Below are 22141 nucleotides of genomic sequence, written 5' to 3'. Positions count from 1 at the left end.
ATTCGTGCTTGAGCTGGATAGTGATTTTTTGGGAGGAAGAAGAAGAGCATGGGTGCAGGAATAAGTGGAGGGGGCCACCATGGGCCCACGAGGCAGGGGGCACGCCCAGGGGGGTAGGGCGCGCCCCTGACCCTCGTGGCCAGGTGCCAGCTCCCCCTGCTGTGTTCTTAGTGTCAGATATTCTCAAATATTCCATAAAAAATCATACTAAATTGGCAGGGCATTTGGAGAACTTTTATTTTTGGGGTATGTTTTTATTACATGGATAATTCAGAAAACAGACAGAAAATACTATTTTTACTTTATTTAATCTAAATAACAGAAAGTAAAAGGAGGGTATAGAAGGTTGTGCCTTCTAACTTCATCCATCTCATGCTCATCAAAAGGAATCCACTAACAAGGTTGATCAAGTCATGTTAACAAACTCATTCCGAATAACATGGAATCGGAGAAATTTCGAATAACACTAGGTTACCTCAACGGGGATATGCACATCCCCAATAATAAGAATATCATATTTCTTCTTGACAGTAGGAAGAGGAAATTCAAAACCTCCAATAATAATAGTTGGAATTTTTCCAATAGAATTGATACTGTGAACTTGAGGTTGTTTCCTCGGAAAGTGTACCGTATGGTCATTACCATTAACATGAAAAGTGACATTGCCTTTGTTGCAATCAATAATAGCCCCTGCAGTATTCAAAGAGGGTCTACCAAGGATAATTGACATACTATCGTCCTCGGGAATATCAAGAATAACAAAGTCTGTTAAGATAGTAACGTTTGCAACCACAACAGGCACATCCTCACAAATACCGACAGGTATAGCAGTTGATTTATCGGCCATTTGCAAGGATATTTCAGTAGGTGTCAACTTATTCAATTCAAGTCTACGATATAAAGAGAGAGGCATAACACTAACACCGGCTCCAAGATCACGTAAAGCCGTTTTAACATAGTTTCTTTTAGTGGAGCATGGTATAGTTGGTACTCTTGGGTCTCCTAGTTTCTTTGGTATTCCACCCTTAAAAGTATAATTATCAAGCATGGTGGAAATTTCACCTTTCGATATCTTTCTTTTATTTGTAATAATATCTTTCATGTACTTAGCATAACGATTTACTTTAAGCATATCAGTCAAACACATACGTAAAGCGCTCAAAATCCTCATCATCCTTTTCCTTGGATGGTTTAGGAGGAAAAGGCATGGGTTTCTGAACCCATGGTTCTCTTTCTTTACCGTGCTTCCTAGCAACAAAATCTCTCTTATCATAACGTTGATTCTTTGATTGTGGGTTATCAAGATCAACAGCAGGTTCAATCTCTACATCATTATTACTAGGTTGAGCATCAACATGAACATTATCATTAACATTATCACTATGTTCATGTTCATCACCAAATTGTGTTTCAGCATCAGAAATAGAAATATCATTGGGATTCTCAAATGTGTCTACAACAGGTTCACTAGAAGTATGCAAAGTCCTATCATTTTTCTTTTTCTTCCTTTTAGAAGGACTAGGTGCATCTACATTATTTCTCTGAGAATCTTGCTCAATTCTCTGAGGGTGGCCTTTAGGATACAAAGGTTCCTGAGTCATTTTACCCGTTCTAGTAGCCACTCTAACAGCAAAGTCATGTTTATTATTTAATTCATTAAGCAAGTCATTTTGAGCTTTAAGTACTTGTTCTGCTTGAGTGTGAACCATAGAAGCATGTTTGCTAATGAGTTTAAGTTCACCTTTAACTCTAGCCATATAATCACTCAAGTGTCCAATCATATAAGCATTTTGTTTCAATTGTCTAAACCATAAGCATTGAAGTTTTTTTGTCTAGCCATAAATTCATCAAATTCATCCAAGCATTGGCTAGCAAACTTAGTAGACGGGATTTCAACTTTATCATATCTATAGAGAGAATTTACCTTTACTACCTGTGTCGGGTTATCAAGACCATGTGTTTCTTCAATAGGTGGTATATTAAGACCATGTATTTCTTCAACAGGAGGTAAATTCTTAACATCTTCAGCTTTAATACCTTTTTATTTCATAGATTTCTTTGCCTCTTGCATATCTTCAGGACTGAGAAATAGAACACCTCTTTTCTTCAGAGTTGGTTTAGGAATTGGCTCAGGCAGCGTCAAATTATTTTCATTAGTCAACATATTATTCAATAACAATTCAGCTTGATCGACTGTTCTTTCCCTGAAAACACAACCAGCACAACTATCCAAGTGGTCCTTGGAAGCATCGGTTAGTCCATTATAAAAGATATCAAGTATTTCATTTTTCTTAAGAGGATGATCAGGCAAAGCATTAAGTAACCGGAGAAGCCTCCCCCAAGCTTGTGGGAGACTCTCTTCTTTAATTTGCACAAAATTATATATTTCCCTCAAGGCAGCTTGTTTCTTATGAGCAGGGAAATATTTAGCAGAGAAGTAATAAATCATATCCTGGGGACTACGCACACAACCAGGATCAAGAGAATTAAACCAAGTTTTAGCATCATCCTTTAATGAGAATGGAAATATCTTAAGGATATAATAGTAGCGAGATTTCTCATCATTAGTGAACAGGGTGGCTATATCGTTTAACTTAGTAAGATGTGCCACAACAGTTTCAGATTCATAGCCATAAAAAGGATCAGATTCAACCAAAGTAATTATCTCAGGATCGATAGACAAATCATAATCCTTATCAGTAACAAAGATAGGTGAAGTAGCAAAAGCAGGGTCATATTTCATTCTAGCATTCAACGATTTCTGCTTCAGTTTAGCTAATAACTTCTTAAGATCAGATCTATCATTGCAAGCAAGAACATCTCTAGCAGTTTCTTCATCCATAACATAACCCTCAGGAACAACAAGCAATTCATATTTAGGGGGAGAACCTTCATCATCACTATCTTCAATAATATCAGTTTCAAGAATTTCATTCTCTCTAACCCTAGCAAGTTGTTCATCAAGATATTCACCTACGCAGTAGTATCAAGCACAGAAGTAGTTTCATCATAAGTATCATGCATAGTAGAAGTGGCATCATCAATAACATGCGACATATCAGAATTAATAGCAGAAGCAGGTTTAGGTGTCGCAAGCTTACTAATAACAGAAGGAGAATCAAGTGCAGAGCTAGATGGCAGTTCCTTACCTCCCCTCGTAGTTGAGGGATAAATCTTAGTTCTTTCGTCTTTCAAGTTCCTCATAGTGACCAGCAGATATAAATCCCAAGTGACTCAAAGAATAGAGCTATGCTCCCCGGCAACGGTGCCAGAAAATAGTCTTGATAACCCACAAGTATAGGGGATCGCAACAGTTTTTGAGGGTAGAGTATTCAACCCAAATTTATTGATTCGACACAAGGGGAGCCAAAGAATATTCTCAAGTATTAGCAGTTGAGTTGTCAATTCAACCACACCTGGATAACTTAGTATCTGCAGCAAAGTATTTTGTAGCAAAGTAGTATGGAAGTAACGGTAACAGTAGTAAAAGTAACAGTAGCAATTTTGTAGTAATTGTAACAGTGGCAACGGCAAAGTAAATAAGCAAAGCACAATATGTGAAAAGCTCGTAGGCATTGGATCAATGATGGATACCTATGTTGGATGCGATTCCTCATGTAATAGTTATAACATAGGGTGACACAGAACTAGCTCCAGTTCATCAATGTAATGTAGGCATGTATTCCGAATATAGTCATATGTGCTTATGGAAAAGAACTTGCATGACATCTTTTGTCCTACCCTCCCGTGGCAGCGGGGTCCTATTGGAAACTAAGGGATATTAAGGCCTCCTTTTAATAGAGTACCAGACAAAAGCATTAACACATAGTGAATACATGAACTCCTCAAACTACGTTCATCACCGAGAAGTATCCCGATTATTGTCACTTCGGGGTTGTCGGATCATAACACATAATAGGTGACTATTGACTTGCAAGATAGGATCAAGAACTCACATATATTCATGAAAACATAATATGTTCAGATCTGAAATCATGGCACTCGGGCCCTAGTGACAAGCATTAAGCATAGCAAAGTCATAGCAACATCAATATCAGAACATAGTGGATACTAGGGATCAAACCCTAACAAAAATAACTCGATTACATGGTAAATCTCATCCAACCCATCACCGTCCAGCAAGCCTACGATGGAATTACTCACGCACGGCGGTGAGCATCATGAAATTGGTGATGGAGGATGGTTGATGATGACAACGGCGATGAATCCCCCTCTCCGGAGCCCCGAACGGACTCCAGATCAGCCCCCCGAGAGAGATTAGGGCTTGGCGGCGCCTCCGTATCGTAAAACGCGATGGAACTTTCTCTCTGATTTTTTTCTCCACGAACACAAATATATGGAGTTGGAGTTGGGGTCGGTGGAGGTCCAGGGGGCCCATGAGGTAGGGGGCGCGCCCTAGGGGGGCACGTCGCCCACCCTCGTGGACAGGGTGTGGGCCCCCTGGTGCTGATTCTTTCGCTAGTATTTTTATTAATAATGAAAAGTTGCTCCGTGGATTTTCAGGTCATTCTGAGAACTTTTATTTCTGCACAAAAATAACACCATGGCAGTTCTGCTGAAAACATCGTGAGTCCGGGTTAGTTGCATTCAAATCATGCAAGTTAGAGTCCAAAACAAGGGCAAAAGTGTTTGGAAAAGTAGGTACGACGGAGACGTATCAGCGGCGCGCGACAGGCAGAGATGCGCTGGAGGTGGAGAAGGCAGGTCGTCGTGCGGATTCTTTATAGGAGGACTGCGCGTTTGAATACCTAAAATACCAGGGCAGAATCAATAGCCTCTTTATTATTAATAAAATAAATAAATAAATAATATATATATATATTAGCAAACATGCTCGTGCGTTGCAACAGGAGAAAAATAATAATTAATTAACATAGTATATCAAATTATGCAATTTCCTTATTGATATTCCATGAAGTCCACTTAACATTACTTAGGCTCGACTTTCAGATTAGTAACAGTCAAACTTGTGAAACAACAATCATGATCACATCCTGAAGTGGTCTTCAAAAATTAAGAGGGGATATCTATGCTCATAGTCATAGGTGCAGTAGTATTTATTCACCTTTGCCAAAAGATGCTAATCATCCATGTGACCATTTCTCTGCAACATACATGTATATATTTAGTGAGCACAATAGACTGAGTCCAGTAGGTGTGAAACACTGCACTAATTATTATTTTTTCTTCTTGCCGGGAAGGCACTACACTAACTCTAAATTGAACTCTTTTAAATTCATTTTGCCTTCACCGCAAAGCCACAAAAGATTAAATAAGAATTAGCCAAAAATACAAAAAGATATTAAATATATTAGTTAGATGAGAACGAACGGATGAAGTAGCGATGATCCTACTGAATTAGTTGAGGTGCAGCACCGTGACCTTGCAACAACAGCCCATGCGGAGGGGATCCAGCTTGCATTCCTGGTCCACAATTGTTGTGACCGCACACTGTTCCTGGTGGATGGTTCTCCAATCAAATCCAGGCTTGTCAGTAGCACCTCTATGAATGTACATAACTCAACTGCATGAACGCGTCCTGCTTGAATACTGTTCATATTGGCCAGTGCAGCCTCAGCTCTGCTGCTCTTGCAAGGAAGTCCTGCTAAACCCATCAACTCCTTGCTAGCACCCACCACTTTCATGCCTGATAAAACTAATCACAACACTGTTAATTAGTTATCCTAAAAGATCACCACATTCGGACTGTCGTAGTGCTAGCGGCCGACCGGCGTTTAGGGGTATGTTTTATGTTATTTTCATACATAAGAAAATCCAACAGAAATATGTGCGTAAATAACACCTTTTTTGGCACCAGATCCTTGTATATAGTTCTATAGACCGACTAAATAGCTTGTTCAAAATGATCTTGTCTGCATAAGCAACTTGCTCTACTGCTTCATTGACAACCCACCTTCCTTTCATCAAATGTTTCATGGCCTTCTAGTCAATCAACCACAGCACCACAGCATCAAGTTTCACATACTTTCAGACCCATTCATCATAAAAAAATATTTTAATAACAAGACCAAGCTTCGCAAGGCCTATACTGTGAGTGGGTCTGTTAGACATTAGAACTTCCACTAGTAGAAAAAGGGTCAAATGTGAAGCACATTAGTCCCGGTTTGTAACAGAACCGGCACTAGTGAGATCAATAGTACCGGTTCGTGGCGGTTATCAATAGTACCGGTTCGTGGCGTATCTTTAGTACCGGTTCATGCCACGAACCGGTACTAAAGAAGCTGTGGCAGGCTGCGCTCAGGCTGTGGCCCCACCATCACCCTTTAGTGCCGGTTCGTGCCACGAACCAATACTAAAGAGGTTGTTGCAGGCTATTTTTAGTCCCACCTCGCTCCCCTAACAAAGTTTTTACCACCTTAAATATGTTATTTCTCAAACTATCACAAGCACTTGGCCTTCATTGAACTCTATGTGTAGAATTTGTGGCTGCAATATGAGTCTTCACCGGTTTAACCGTTGAGGACTCATATTGACAATTCAGATTGTACACAAAAAGATCATTGATGATCAAAGTATTTTTGACAATTTAGACTGTAAAGAAATATAAGATCATGATCTGAATGCTCTTATATTTTTTGCATTCCGTATGCACCATTCAAAGCGACGTCATCAATTTTAAACCCTTTCAGACATCATTTGCTACTTCGTGTACAAACATAGCAGAAAATAAAAAAACTATAGCACAAAAGAAAAAAACTATATAAAAAAACTACTCAGAAATAAACCATCAAGTTTTAACCATCAACTTGGCATGGTATATAAAAATAAATGAATAGAAGAAAATAAATAAAGCAGAAAAGAAAAAATAGCAGTAAAGAAAAAAACTATAGCATAAAAGAAAAAAACTATATAAAAAAACTACTCAGAAATAAACCATCAAGTTTTAACCATCAACTTGGCATGGTATATAAAAATAAATGAATAGAAGAAAATAAATAAAGCAGAAAAGAAAAAATAGCAGTAAAGAAAAAAACTATAGCATAAAAGAAAAAAACTATATAAAAAAACTACTCAGAAATAAACCATCAAGTTTTAACCATCAACTTGGCATGGTATATAAAAATAAATGAATAGAAGAAAATAAATAAAGCAGAAAAGAAAAAATAGCAGAAAAGAAAAAAACTATAGCACAAAAGAAAAAAACTATATTAAAAAACTACTCAGAAATAAACCATCAAATTTTAACCATCAACTTGGCATGTTATATAAAAATAAATGAATAGAAGAAAATAAATAAAGCAGAAAAGAAAAAATAGCAGAAAAGAAAAAAACTATAGCACAAAAGAAAAAAACTATATAAAAAACTACTCAGAAATAAACCATCAAGTTTTAACCATCAACTTGGCATGGTATATAAAAATAAATGAATAGAAGAAAAATAAATAAAGCAGAAAAGAAAAAACTACTCAGAAATAAATAGAAGAAAAAATAAAGCAGAAAAGAAAAAAACTATATCAAAAAATTTAGGGCGCTGCCCTGTGGGCCTGCAGGACCACGGGCGTGCAATTTCAGGCCCACAAGGCCCAGCAGACTCACAGGGCAGCACGCCGTATTTAGGCCTAGAAGCCTGCTTTATAGAGGAGTTCGAAAGGGCAGCCGCAGCTGGGTTTATAAACCAGTGCAGCTGCCCTTCGCCCGACGAGGTGGGACTAAACTTTGCGCAGGCAGCGCACCACCTTTAGTACCGGTTGGTGGCTCCAACCGGTACTAAAGGGTGACCTTTAGTACCGGTTGGAGCCACCAACCGGTACTAAAGGCCTGCTCTTCCCGCCTCTTGGCCTTTAGTACCGGTTGGTGGCTCCAACCGGTACTAAAGGCCTCTCCTATATATACAGAACTTACGAAAATTTTCAATTAGTTCCTCTATTTGTTTCGTGTTCGTCGCCGCGCGCCCCGTCCCCGTCGCCGTCGCGCCCCGGCCGTCCCCGCCCCCGTCGTCTCGCGCGCCCGGCCGTCCCCGTCCCCGTCGTCGCGCGCGGCGCCCCGGCCGTCCCCGTCCCCGTTGCGCCGCGTCGATCCCCGTCGTCGCCCCGCCCGTCGCCCGCCGCCCGTACGCCGCCACCCCCGTCGCGCCGTCCCCGTCGTCGCCGTCTCGCTCCGCCGGCCGCCCGTACGCCGTCGCCGCCACTCCCGCTCGTACGTACACACACACATACACACACAATTTTTCTGTTTTCTGGTTTTTAGATTAATATGCATGTCAAATTGTTAATTAGATGAATGCATGTCAAATTTTAGATATGAATATTAGATAGAAAAGTTAAATATTAATTAGGTATATATATATGCATGAGATTTTTGAACTAGTTGAATTAATTAATATAACTAGCTAGTTTATTTTTAGTAAATGCTTAGTTGAATTAATTAGTTGAATTAATTAATAGAACTTGTTGAATTAATAGAACTAGTTGAATTAGTTGAAATAATAGAACTAGTAACGTTTCACCTATATATATATATAGAACTTAACTAGTTTATTTTTTCTGTTTTTTTAATTATATATATATTTAGTTTATATAAATGTTATATTAATGTCAAATGTTAGATGAATATTAGAGTTAGTTAGATGAATTAGATAGAAATATATGTTAGATATTAATGTCAAATGTTAGATGAATATTAGAGTTAGTTAGATATTAATTAATGTTAGATAGTAAGTGTTTAATGTTTCACCTATATGAACATATAGGAAATGTCATCTGACGATGAAAAAGATTTCATTATGTGCGAACACTGTGAAGACGAACGCGGCATGTGCGACAGAAATTTCTTTATTGATAATAGGCGCTTCAGCATCAAGCTGGATGAGACATTCGAAGTGGATACAGTAAGTCACAGCGGCAAGTATTTTTTCATAATAAAGCATGACTTATGCTTCATTTGCTTGAACTTATAATTTTTAATTTTCACTATTCTACTAGCGCATCCCCTGCCATGCTCTAATTTTTGTCTTGGATAAGGTAGGTTTTAGTGCTATAGATGATATGGAGGTAAAGAGAGTTTACTTGAAGACCGAGCATGGGTATACTTTCAACGCCAAATTATACAATGGAGACACATACACCCATTTTGAATGCAAAACTTGGCAAGGACTATGCAAGGCTTATGCATTTGAGCCTGATATGGTTATCACCTTTGATATTCGTTCGGAAGATGATATTGAAGGTAATAGAGACATCTGGGTCGATGTGCAAATGCCTCCAGTTCTACCATTATGTGAGTTTTTCTCAACCACATGCATGCATATGTTTATGTCTTTGATATTGTTTATTCAAAAATAGTTGACAACTAATTTGTATTGTCAGCTTATTTCGGTTTAACCAAACATGTCCGACGCTTGGTAGACAGGACCTACTACTGCCCCGGGGCTGAATTAAACTGCGACGAGATAAGTCATTATGTTTCATGGCTTGAGGATCTTCATACTGTCAAGACAAATTTTCTTCCTGCACTTAGAAATGTTAGTACTCAAAACGTGCGACCAATAGTGATTGTATTGAACTACTGTCACATCTATAATGGAAAGATGGTAAGATTTTTACTATTTGTCCTTAGTGCATCTTTTGCATACATTATTTTTAAAGCTAACTTTCATTGCTAAGTATATTAATTACTATACGATGTTAACAGGGACTCCCGATGACAGTTGTGCCTCAGTGGATCGACACTAAAGGTATCATGTCAATGGTTAGCTTACGGCCAAGATATCCTACATGGCACACGAGTGGATTCAGGATTTCTGAAAGCAATGATTGCTTAGTAGTGGAAGATTGGCGCAAACTTGTTAATGATCCCAGAGAAGTACTAGGGGGCAGCAATGACAAGCGCATGCCATGCATAGGTGACAGGTTCATCTGCATGCTCCAGTATGATCAATCAGGAGAGCTATACATGTTCTATGCTATTTTACCTGAGAGGGAGCAGCAGGGGTGATTTAGCTAGTTCATGCTCTTAGTACTTCGATCTCATGTCGTTTCTTCGTCCTTAACTTAATCTAAGAGTGATTTGCTTTTGTGGTGTTATATGAACGCGATGAAATTAAGTGAATGACCATGTTGAACTCGATGATATCTTTGCTTCTGGTATAATTAAGTGAATGTTTCTGCCTTAAGCTAGTGTTAGTGCATGCATGTGGATCCTAGATAGCTAGCTAACTAAGTGATCAAATATATGCCATATCCATATTATTACTTGATCACTTTAGGCGGTGATCAAGTATATATAATATATGGCTATGGCATATATACTTGATCACTCTTAGCTATATATAACTAACTAGCACCTAATGATTTAACAACTCATTATAACGTAAAACAATCTAAATTAAATTGAAAATAAAAATTTAAAATAAAAATAAAAAATAAAATCAAAACCCACAAACATTTAGTACCGGTTGGTGTTACCAACCGGTACTAATGATCTACCGCACCCGTGCCCTGGCTCGTGCCACGTGGTGGCTCTTTAGCGCCGGTTCGTGCCGAACCGGTACTAAAGGGGGGGGGGCTTTAGTGCCCACCCTTTAGTGCCGGTTACGGAACCGGCACTAAAGGCCTTTACAAACCGGGACTAAAGCCCGGTTCTGCACTAGTGTTCACACAACTTAAGATTAATTAATGAGATTTACTTTTTTTAGAACGAAGACGCACGATGCGTCCGGCTTTAAATTAATAAAGCCCACCATAGGCAGCATCCAACATGTTTAACAGAGAGGTTCAACAAGAATGAAAAAAGGCCGGAGCCCATAGTATGGAACATGCAACTGGCCTTAGCCTGATAGGAAAGATAGCAACAAAAGAACCGAAGCAGCCAGTCCAAAAAGCGCCACGAGCGGAATCTTAGTGTCGAGCTTCGAACTGAATCGTGTGGATCCGCTCCATGGCCTCCATGATCCGATCTGCATCACACCGTTTCCCCAACGGTGTCCATGTCTGGAGAAACAAGTGGCATTTGAAAATAATGTCAGCAGGATGAGCAGGGAACTTGTGTTCGATAGTCATCTTATTACGGGTGGTCCACAGTGACCAGCACAGCGCCCCTACGCATCGCCACAGCATGCGCCCGAAGCTACCTCGATGAGCGAGAAGTATCCCACGTAGGTCCGAAACTGTTTGGGGATTCCAGTTTTGCGCAAACGCCTCACGGACTGCACTCCAAGCAAAACGAGATAGGTGACATTGAAAGAAGATGTGGTTCGCATCTTCATGCGCTCCACATAGCGCACAAGACCCATCCGAAGGGCCGTGTCTAATGGCAATGTTGTTAGACGAGGGTAGGCGGTCACGGAATAATCGCCAAAGAAAAACTTTGATCTTCAGAGGAATAGACGCTTTCCATAGCCCCCTAGCTATGTCAAGAGTCGGTCCCTCAGTCAGCTTGTTGTAAAGCGATTGGACCGTGAACTTTCCGGAACTCGAGAGGGACCAGGAGACCGTGTCAACCTCAGGGCAGAGAGAGACACCCTACAAGGCAGTTAGGAGCCCATCCCAACTTGACCGTTCATGGGCGAGGAGTGGTCTTTTGAAAGATATGGCTGGAGGGTTAGTTCTGAGCGCGTCGGCCACCAAAATTTCAACGTTAGTGACTAGTTGGTAGATGTCAAAGTGGCTCCGCCAAAGAGGTTCCGACCCAAGCCAATGGTCGAGCCAGAACCTCGTGGAGTTCCCATTCTTAACGCAGAACTTGGCCCCTAGCGTGAAGGCAGGCTTAACAGCCTGAATTCCGTTCCAGAAAGGCGATCCCTTCGCCTTTGAGGTGAGAAAATTCCCATCGGGGAAATATTTGGCGCGAAGAATATCGGCCCAAAGCCCCTATTCGTTCTGGGAAAGTTTCCATATCCACTTGACTAGGAGCGCTACATTCATGAGTTTGGAGTTGAGGATCCCAAGGCCACCGAATTTCTTGGGGCGGCAAAGCGCCGCCCACTTGTTCAGGTGGTATTTCTTTTTTGTCCCAGTCCCTTCCCAAAAGAACTTAGACCTAGGGGTGTCAAGCTTGGCGTGAACTCCATCAGCCAGCAGGAACATGCCCATAGTAAACAAGGGCAGGGAGGACAAACTAGAGTTTGTCAGGATCAGCCTTGCCGCGGACGAAAGAAACCTGCCGCGCCAGGGGCTGACCCGGTTCGCCACCTTACTGTATAATGGTTCCCATTCGAGAATCGAGATGTGTTTGTCCGAAATGGGAAGGCCTAGGTATTTAATTGGAAAACTCCCTAGTTTACAATTAAGTAAGTTGGCAATGCGGTAGGCGCGAGGATTGTCCATCCCAATGGCAATCACCTCACTCTTCAAAAAATTAATCTTCAAGCCGGAAATGATCTCGAAAGCGAGGAGGATGAGCTTAATCGAGGCTATGCTATGGTCATCGGGCTCGAAGAGAAGCAGAGTGTCGTCCGCATATTGTAAGTGGGTGATCCCTCCAGGGCAAAGGTGAGGCACCACACCTCGAATATGGCCGGCGTTCTTGGCCTTGTTCACCATGGCCGAGAGAGCATCAGCAACAAAGTTGAAAATCAAAGGTGAGGAGGGATCTCCTTGTCTGAGACCTCGTTTGTTGCGGAAGAAGTTCCCCACTTCTCCGTTGATTGTAATCGCAGTCTATCCCCCCGAGACAAGTTGCATGATGCGATGAATGAAACCCGACTCGAATCCCTTCCGAGTCAGCACCTCGCGAATGAATTCCCAGTTCACTCGGCCGTAGGCTTTCTCGAAGTCGAGCTTGAAGAGCACGGCCGGCTGATGCGTGCGCTTAAGCTCGTGAACAATCTCTTCCAAAACTACCGGACCTTCTAGGATGTTACGCCCTTTGAGAAAACCCGACTGGCTACGGTCGATCACACGCTGTGCAACTGGGGAAAGTCTCGTAGTGTAAGCTTTGGAGCATAATTTGAAAGGCACGTTAATGAGGGTGATGGGGCGGTATTGCTTGATCGAGTCCGCCCCCTTAACTTTAGGGATGAGGCTAATGACACCGAAGTTGAGGCACGAGATGTCTACTGTGCCGAGCGCAAACCCATTGATAATATCATAGAAAATGTCCTTGAGCACCGACCAAAACCGCCGGAAGAAAGGCACTGGCCAACCGTCCGGCCCTGGAGCGGTATCGATCTTCGTCGAGCCAAGCGCCTCATCGATCTCCCCCGTGGAGAAGGATAAGGCAAGGCCATCGTTCTCGACTTGCGACACACGTGATTCTTCCCCCCAGAAGTCTGCATGGAGGCAAAGGGGCTTTTCTTCCGCTGTTCCCAACAGGTTAAGGAAGAAATCGTAGATGTGCCGCGAAATTTCAGCTTGACTGATCAGTAGCCCCTGGTCCAATTGCAATCTCAGGATCGAACATTTCCTCTTGCGGCCGTTGGCGAAGGCATGAAAATAGCCCGTATTAGCGCCCCCCTTGGTAATCCACTTGACGCCACCCCTCCGGCACCAATATTCCTCCTCTTCCCTGAGGATGGCCATAATGAGATTTACTTGCTGGCTCGATAAATATGTGATCAAACTTCACCAACTTCAGAAGCTTTACAAGACTCCCCTTGGACAGTGCATCATAAAAAACCAGTATTCACCATCACAATGTCTTCAACAAAGGATGAACGAACATTAATCCTCTTCTCATGTTGCAATGTTAAAAGGTGATTCAGAAGGGTTGTCTCTAAAAGAGAGACTAAGAACAATTAGCTAATTTAATTTAAAAAAACATTGGGATTGTATATATTTTAGCATCATGGAAGTAAGCACATTAATCAGTTTAAATTGACACTGGTTATAATGATTTAATTGATAGTGCATCATTTTCTCAATTCTGAATTCATACGGCAATCGTCTATGCATTACTGGACAATCGTATCAGACTTCAGACTTGACTGGCTTCATGTTCAGTGGTGAAATTAAGGAACCTCAGAGGCTCAGATGCAGCTAAGAGGCTGTAAGATTCTGATAAATTACCTTCTGTACAATTGACAGGGGACCAAGGAGCAAGGATACCCAGTTAAGAACAGAGTAGAGAGCTATTAACATAACAAAAATAATCAAGCATAAAATTTATGTCAAGTTGTCAACATCTACATTCTTACCCTTGGGAAAAGATGTCTGGGAGTTAGGCACCAAACTTCAGAAAAAAATACGCTGAGTTGCGAATACAATATAGCTGACTGAGAGCTTGCAGGCTAAGAACTTTGAGATTTCTATTAGAACGGTTTACTGGAGGTTGTCTCCTGATGTTCATAGATAGAAAAGGAGTTTCAGTAGAAGATCTGAACTTCAAGGTTATTATTTTGAAGTGGGGAAAATTCTTAAAAGTTATCTAGCTCGCTGCTTAATTAAGAATAGACCTAGTTCTAATTGTATCTATGGGAGTACTTGTCGATTTGCGCAATCCAATTAGCTAGATGCCTTCAAAAAACATCTACAGTTCCATTCTTTTCTATGTATACATTGGCAAAAACGATGCCTTATCGCTTATTGGCATGAAGCACTATGTATAGAAAAATTTCAATGCTCAACAAATAATAAACATTTTGGAATTCATAAATGCCTAAACGTGTTGGACCATGTCTTCAGATACAGTCCAGTTATAGTTACCCAACCTTTAGAGGCCAAAAGCAGGGAGATGGCCTGCAGCAAACAGACCATGGCCATCGAATGCAGCACCCAGATCACCTCATATCATCCATCCACCATGGCCACTATCTGCACTGTATCGCCAGCATCAATAAATTAAAGAGACTAAATGCTTTTTCTACAATCAGCTATTGTAGTCCTTAGGTATCCATCTTTCTAGTTACTAATAATGAATCTGTTTCTAATAGCGCCACTTAAAACAACATGCCCAAATCTCGGGATTCAGTTCAGCTGAATAAACACCTGGAATTCTTTCAGTCTAAGAAAGACCTGGAGTCTCTATTGGAGAGAAGTCCACCCGGGATCTGAGCATGATTGACATGTCCATTCATTGAGTCATCCTCGCCATAGCGAGTTCGTATAGGCATTCCTTAGAGCTGCTAGTCTTCTTCACTCTTCTCATTCAACTCTTGAATTTCTCATGCCATCTTATACTCATCAGGCCTACAAAAATTATGCCGAAAAAAAATCAAGTATGAGATGTAGGATCCAGAGTACACATCTTTAGAAAGATAACTTTTCTTTCACAAAGAAAGCCATCTGAACCAAACTTTTCTTTCACGACAAAAAGCATCTGAACCAAGTCTGATGCCCACTAAAAAACACTATGTTTAATGCATACATCTCCCAGTGGAACTTATATGAAGATAAACGAAGCAACATGATGATAGAAATCAGGAGATGGAACTAATTGATCTAGTGGGTGTGATCTATAGTTCGTAGGTAAATAAGCACACCCATGTGAACTTGATGTCCTAGATAGTTTGTACAAATGCTCATATCTCCAGACTGCCCCTTTGAACCAAGCCGAAATACATATCGCCAATCCATGCGGCTGTACCAATCACATAACATGTGGAATTTAGATGGGCAGAAGAACATCATAAGGCGCTTCTAATCAAGATTTCGTAAACTGTGAACCACGCAGCTGCTGCGTTGTCATTAGTTACCAAATGGCAGAGCAGAGTAGAGGTAGCAGCAACAATCTGGATTCTAAATTAAATACTCAAACCATAACACTGCCCCCCAGCTTCTCATCTTATTAATCGATACTACCATCTGGATTCATTTGTCCTGACAACTAAGCAAGGATTGGAATCAGATCAGATGTAATGGAAAACTAGATGCTTAACCATGAATTAGATTCATTCATAAAAAACTTGTTCTTTCTTTCTTAATATATGGACGTGCAGGTCTCCTGCGTGTTCCCGAGAAGAAATTAGATTCAACCAGACGTAGAGCATGAAAATTGCATGCTCCCTTATGGACGCAATATTGCAACCTATCAAGATTAATGGCGTATATAATCATTTCGATTTATTCAAATAGTAAACAAACTAACTAATGTAGTAAGTCCTATTTCTACCTGTTGATAAGTCAAACCGTCCATTGTTAATTACACCATGATGAGGAATTGAGCGGGACAAACAAAGCAAAACAAAAGAGGCAATGTGAATTGACCAATTGATTGTTATCTTACTTCATTCATGGAGTCCAGCAAGTGGGATCAGATGAGAAACTGAAGGTGGTGTTCCACTCTCTGTCCCTAAAACAATGCAATCTTGCATTCAATACATTCATTCCTCAGGAAACAAAATTTCTTGCCGGTGCTTGCTGAATGGTTGGAGGCACGGGGAGGGGATCTCACCAGATGAGGAGATCCTGCTGGAGGAGGGGATCCCACCAGATTAGGGGAGCATGGGTCTCCGCGCCTCGATCCGAGCAAAAGAAGCCTCCATTGCCGCCGATGGAGCACGCTGTGCTTAGAGAGTTGGGAGGCGGGTTAGGGTTTTCGATCAGGATGGGGGAGGGAGCAGCGGGCTTGGTGGTGGTAGATGGTGCACGTAGGGGGGATGGAGGGATGGAGGGGGCACTAGTAGAAAACATGGCTTTGGTTCAGGCCAGATAAGCCCATTAGTTTCGGTTCAGTCACGAACCGGGACCCATGTGGGCATTGGTCCCGGTTCGTGAGGCCAGGGGCCCTGCCGGGCCTCATGTGGGCATTGGTCCCGGTTCGTCTGGCCCTTTGGTCCCGGTTGGTGGGAGGAACCGGGACCAATGGGCCTCGCTCCTGGCCCATCACCATTGGTCCCGGTCATGAACCGGGACCGATGATGTGCCTATATATACCCCCTCGCCGGCGAGCAGAGCACTTCACACTGCTCTATTTTTTCTGGCCGGCGAGGGGAGGGCTTTGTGGTGCTCTAGCTCACCTCCTATGCACATGAGGTGTTCGATGGAATGCCCGAGCCACACTACTTAATCTTTCTCCTCTGCAAGCTCGACCTCCAAACTCAATTTTCCTCAATATTTGTCTAGGTTTAGCGGTCTGTCACGTCCCGTCCCCATCTTCACCATCGTCGATCGCCCGTGCCGATCTCGTTGCCGGCACCACCGTGATGAGCCTCTTGTTCTTATCTTCTTTCTGAAAGGAAAAAAATTCTTACTTGTATGTTTAGATAGATACTTGTATAATTTTCTTGCTTTTATTATTGCTTCTTATTATATAGTGCGATGGTTTTGGTAGCCGCCCTCGTTGGCCCTCGTCCTGTCTATGATTCAGATGTGGTATATATTAGCTTTTATAACTATTTGGTTCATTTATTGTTTATGATAATTATGCCGACCAACGTGACATAGATTTTATTTATCTAGGAGGTATGTGAACCGGAAATTCCAACCGACCCTATTGTCGAGAGGTTAAATTTAGTTGAAGAAGAAAACAATTACTTGAAGGAAAAAAACAAAAAAAATGAGGAGGAGAAGATGATATTGGAGTTGCATGTTGCGGATGTCGTCGATGATCACAAGATCAAGATGGATGCAATGCGCTTGAAGATTAGAAAGATTAGAAAATATGCCATTCATACCGAGGCTTGGTATCATTATGCCGTTGGATCAATTGTTACCTTGGTTGCGATTATGATTGCATTTGTTTTCGCATTGAAATGTTTTACATAGTTTTAATGTATGGTTTAATTAGATGCTCTGGAGAGCTATATGTTGTTCAATGAGAACTATGTATGTACTTTGGTTTTAATGTGATGATGAACTTCTATTAATTTGGTCACTTAATTATCTATTCATGATGTCCTGTAATGGTTTTTGACACACTTAATTATATATAATGTTCGCAGATGAACCGTGTAGCGACCAGACCTCAAACAGTCTAGTCTCTGTGCATCAGTGTCATCCCTGGATCGGTAATGCTGACACGCACAGTACTTGAGGTTTTATAACAGAGTTTCAATCACACATTTATTACATCGAATGTCTCAAAAGAGAACTTATTACAATAATATGGCTTAAGGCCATCTAAAAACGATAACAACGGAAGGCTTGGAAGATAAAGTGAGTCCATCAACTCCAACGGCATAGCTGAGTGAATGACAACGACCTATGACACCTTACTCGTCGTCTGAAAAGTCTGCAACAAGAAATGTTGCAGCCCGAAACGGGTCAGCACATGGAATATGCTAGCAATGTAACACATAGAGTAATGAACAGAATGAATGCTATCACTACATGCATATATGGCTGGTGGAAAGCTCTATGGTTACAGTTTTGCATAAAGCCAATTTTTTCCTACAACAAAGGAATAAATTTCATTTAACTATCATGGTGGTTGTTAAACATTCAGAAGGTTCCTCCAACTCAATCCCAATTAAGCATCATCATTAAACCCAACAAGTTCCCAGATACTCAAGATGTCCATAACCGGGGACACGGCTAACCATGATTAGTTTATACACTCTGCAGAAGTTTGCGCACTTTTCCCCACAAGACTCGAACACATCCATGATCGGAGATTCGAGACACGGTCTTTCTGAAGCATTAACTCTCTACTCTGGGTAGACAATACCACCTACAACCCACTACATCTGCTAGTCTACCTCTTCAAGAGCTTCACGCAACTTACTCAACTATGCCAGAGCCCATATTGGCTTGTGGATGCACACGGAAGTTTCTAGCATGAATAATCTTATGATCCCTTTGAGCCTGGGTGGCGAACCGTAGGATGATCACACGGGTACTCCGGGATATCCTAGGAGAACACTGGATTCTCCAGGTGCCCTAACAACCACTGGGTACTCCAGGGTGACTGAACCAATCCACCTAGATGTGTATTTAAGTAGCCACCTTAAGTTAACCATTAATTAACAATACTCACATATGTCATGGATAAACTCACCCAAACCACATCTATGAGCATAGCATAGCAATATAAGCATAACGTAGAAGTAACTCCCAAAGGTTTGATGATAAACAGGGAAATAGGTTCTATCTCATCATCTACTTCCCAAAACCCACATGTTATTCAGATCCTAACCATGCATTGTTTGAGGGTTGATCTACTGCATAAAAACTGGGTAATAAAGAGGTATGATCAAAGTGTTACTTGCCTTGCTAATGATCCGCAAAACCTAGGGACTCGTAGTAGCATGCTTCGCACTCCGGGTACTCTATCACAAACAAACAATAACATACATAAGCACTCAACTAGAAGCACGGGTAAAACTCAAATAAGAGATATAACCAGAAAGTTCAACTGAAGAACTCCAGTTTGCAAAAAGAATCAAATCAAACGGAGCAACGAAACTCAAACTGCGAAAGAAACAAGATCCGATTACTAATCTGGACAGAAGTCAAATTTTACAGTACCAAAATCTTGTTCAAGTTGGTTAAACAGAAATAGGACTTCGAGACGAAGATCTAGGTGGTTGAATCACCTGATTCGGATAAACGAGCGAAAAGATAAACTAAAACGAAGATCAGGGCAGAAATCGCGATCGAAAATAATCGCGGAAAAACCCTGGAAAATAAAACGCGACGAACAGGCTAACGAACGGATGTTCGCTGTCTGCGGCTAACGGACGAACAGTGTTCATTAAAACGAACGTACGGACGAACGTCCGCTATTTAACTAAACCGGAAAAATAAACGGACCGATCTAAAAAAATAAACCTAGGGTTTCTTAAAAAAACCGATCGGTTTTCCGGGAAAAACCGGCGGCGGCGGTGGCTATACATCCAGCGAGGTCGGGTTCGGCGGCGGGGCGGCGGGAGGGCGGCTCCAGCGGCGAGCTGCGGCGGCGGGGCTCCAGCGGCGTGCTGCGGCTGGCGGCGGCGGCGCTGCGCGCGGCAGTGGCGAGGTGAGGCAAGGCAGCGGCGGCTGGCGGCTGCGGGACTGGCGCTAGGGTTCGGCGGGGCTGGGGGCCTCGACGGCTTATAAGGCCGGCCGGGTCGGAGTCCTAGTCGGGCACGGCCCGGCTAGGTCGATTTCTTTTTTTTAAATAATCCTGACATAGATAAACTAATAAAAGAAATACTAAACGGAGTCCACAAATCCCGAAACAAATTTTCACGGTCCTCTAATAATATTCCGGACATAGTGAACATTTATTTGAGCCTCTAATGCAATTTTGAAAAACACATTTTTTTCCTAATTCGAATAAAATAGCAATAAAATGACTCGGACAGCATAACGGCTGTAAATACTCAAAAAGATTTGAGACATCCTGCAAAATGGTGGCATAACCACTCAACATCACAATATTAAGGTTCCGAGATCAACTGTCAACACATGGAAATAGTAGGAACTGAACTGAGGCTTGAAACCAACAATCCTATGAGTTTACGGATTAGTAACACGTGAACCTGATAGAAAGATGAGAAGCCTAGTTCTTAACCCCGTAGGAAAGATAGGATGACTCAGATCAGAAGGACATAAGGTATAAGGAGTAAAAAGAGCCTTATGTTCCCTTCCACAATCAATTCCCTTATATAACTAAAGCATTTCTAGACACGACTTCGAATAGTTTGGCTTGGTAATCCTAGAGGCAGTCAGGCTCTGATACCAAAGCTGTCAGGACCCCGATCCTAAGTCACACCGATCTAGCATGTAACACATCATATCACTTTGCGGCCTCACGCACGGTATTCCCATGGATGCCACCTTACCTGGCCCGGGACCGTTTGCGCCTTTTGGCTCACGTATATGATAGTGTCGCTAGCATCCATATGACAAAGAACCCAGGCCAACATGACTAGTCGTAAACCCAAAGTGGCACTAACTTACAAGGACAGGCATACATGACCCAGCAACGGATGTGTCGGTCATCAACGTATGAACCCAAGTCGTAGCAAGCTACAAGGACTTAAAGGAGCAACACATGACATTTCCCCAAAGGGACAGACACAGGAACGAAGAAGGGCACATGCCGGCGAGCCTAAGTGTTCCAGAGCAGTAGGAAGCTACCATGGCTCAGTGGAAGCACTAGGAGACATTTCCCGGTAAGATAGGCTACCAAGAATAAACAACTAGGTTGTTGGATCCCACACATACCAAGCATTTCAAAATCATACACACAATATGCTCGATATGTGCACAACATGGCATCACAACGAAACTCTACGACTCAAAATATTTATTCATTAGGCTCCCTGGAGCCAGATATTACAAACATGGGTCTAATGACCCAGCATTCAAGTCATACAAGCAATAAGCACATGCGGAAGCTTAACTTGTCTGAGTATAGACAACTACAAATGAAAAAGGCTGAGAAGCCTGACTATCTACAAGACCCTGCCGAGGGCACAAGATCGTAGCTGAGGTAACAAGCTAAACGTCGAAGACCACGCAGAAATACTAGTGAGACTAAAGTCTCTCTACAAAAACATAAATTAAACAAACGTGAGTTCAAATGTACCCAGCAAGACTTACATCAGAACTAGCTACACATGCATCAGTATCAAAAAGGGGTGGTGGAGTTTAACTACAGAAAGCCAGCTTTGACTCGGTGGCTATCCTGAACTACGACTGCTGGTAACTCTTTTGAGGTGGCGCACACGAGTCCACATATTCACCATATCAATACACCACTATGGATCCGCTCCCGTCTCCCTACGAGAAGGCCATCCATAGCACTCACGCTTATCTTGCACATTTTAGGGTATCCACTTCAAGTTATCTATGAACTGTATAGGCAACCCAGAAGTCCTTTACCACGGACGCGGCTATTCGAATAGATGATGTTAACCCTGCAGGGGTGTACTTCTTCACACACGCTCTCGCACTTACCACCATGTACACATCGTGTATCTCGGCAACCTTCAGGCAGAAGCCTGGCGAGGGAGTCGGCCATGACCTTGTTGGAGAACATAGCAGAAATTCAAAATTTTCACGCATCACCAAGATCTATCCAGGAGTATTCTAGCAACGAGCGGGATAGGAGAGCATCTACATACCATTGTAGATCGCGCACGGAAGCGTTCAAGTGGACGGGGTTAATGGAGTCGTACTCGCCGTGATCCAAATCACCGATGATCCTAGTGCCGAACGGACGGCACCTCCACGTTCAACACACATGTAGCCCGGTGACATCTCCCACGCCTTGATCCAGCAAGGGGAGAGGGAGAGGTTAGGGAAGAATCCGTCCAGCAGCAGCACGACGGCGTGGTGGTGGTGGAGGAGCGTGGCAA

At 42.1% G+C, this 22141-nt stretch overlaps 1 long non-coding RNA gene across 1 annotated transcript; it reads right to left on the bottom strand.

Moving 5' to 3' along the window:
- Positions 1-14841: 14841 nt before the first annotated feature.
- Positions 14842-16445, bottom strand: LOC125555602. The gene is made up of 3 exons (XR_007304769.1): positions 16309-16445; positions 16141-16206; positions 14842-15104 (listed from the first exon to the last, which is right to left on the bottom strand). It is a non-coding gene; the product is annotated as an uncharacterized LOC125555602 (long non-coding RNA).
- Positions 16446-22141: the final 5696 nt, after the last annotated feature.

The sequence above is a fragment of the Triticum urartu genome, chromosome 5 (assembly GCF_003073215.2).
Source record: "Triticum urartu cultivar G1812 chromosome 5, Tu2.1, whole genome shotgun sequence".
NCBI classification, from domain to species: Eukaryota; Viridiplantae; Streptophyta; class Magnoliopsida; order Poales; family Poaceae; genus Triticum; species Triticum urartu.
Note: the sequence above shows the minus strand (reverse complement) of the source record. Positions and strands in the feature narration are given on the sequence as shown.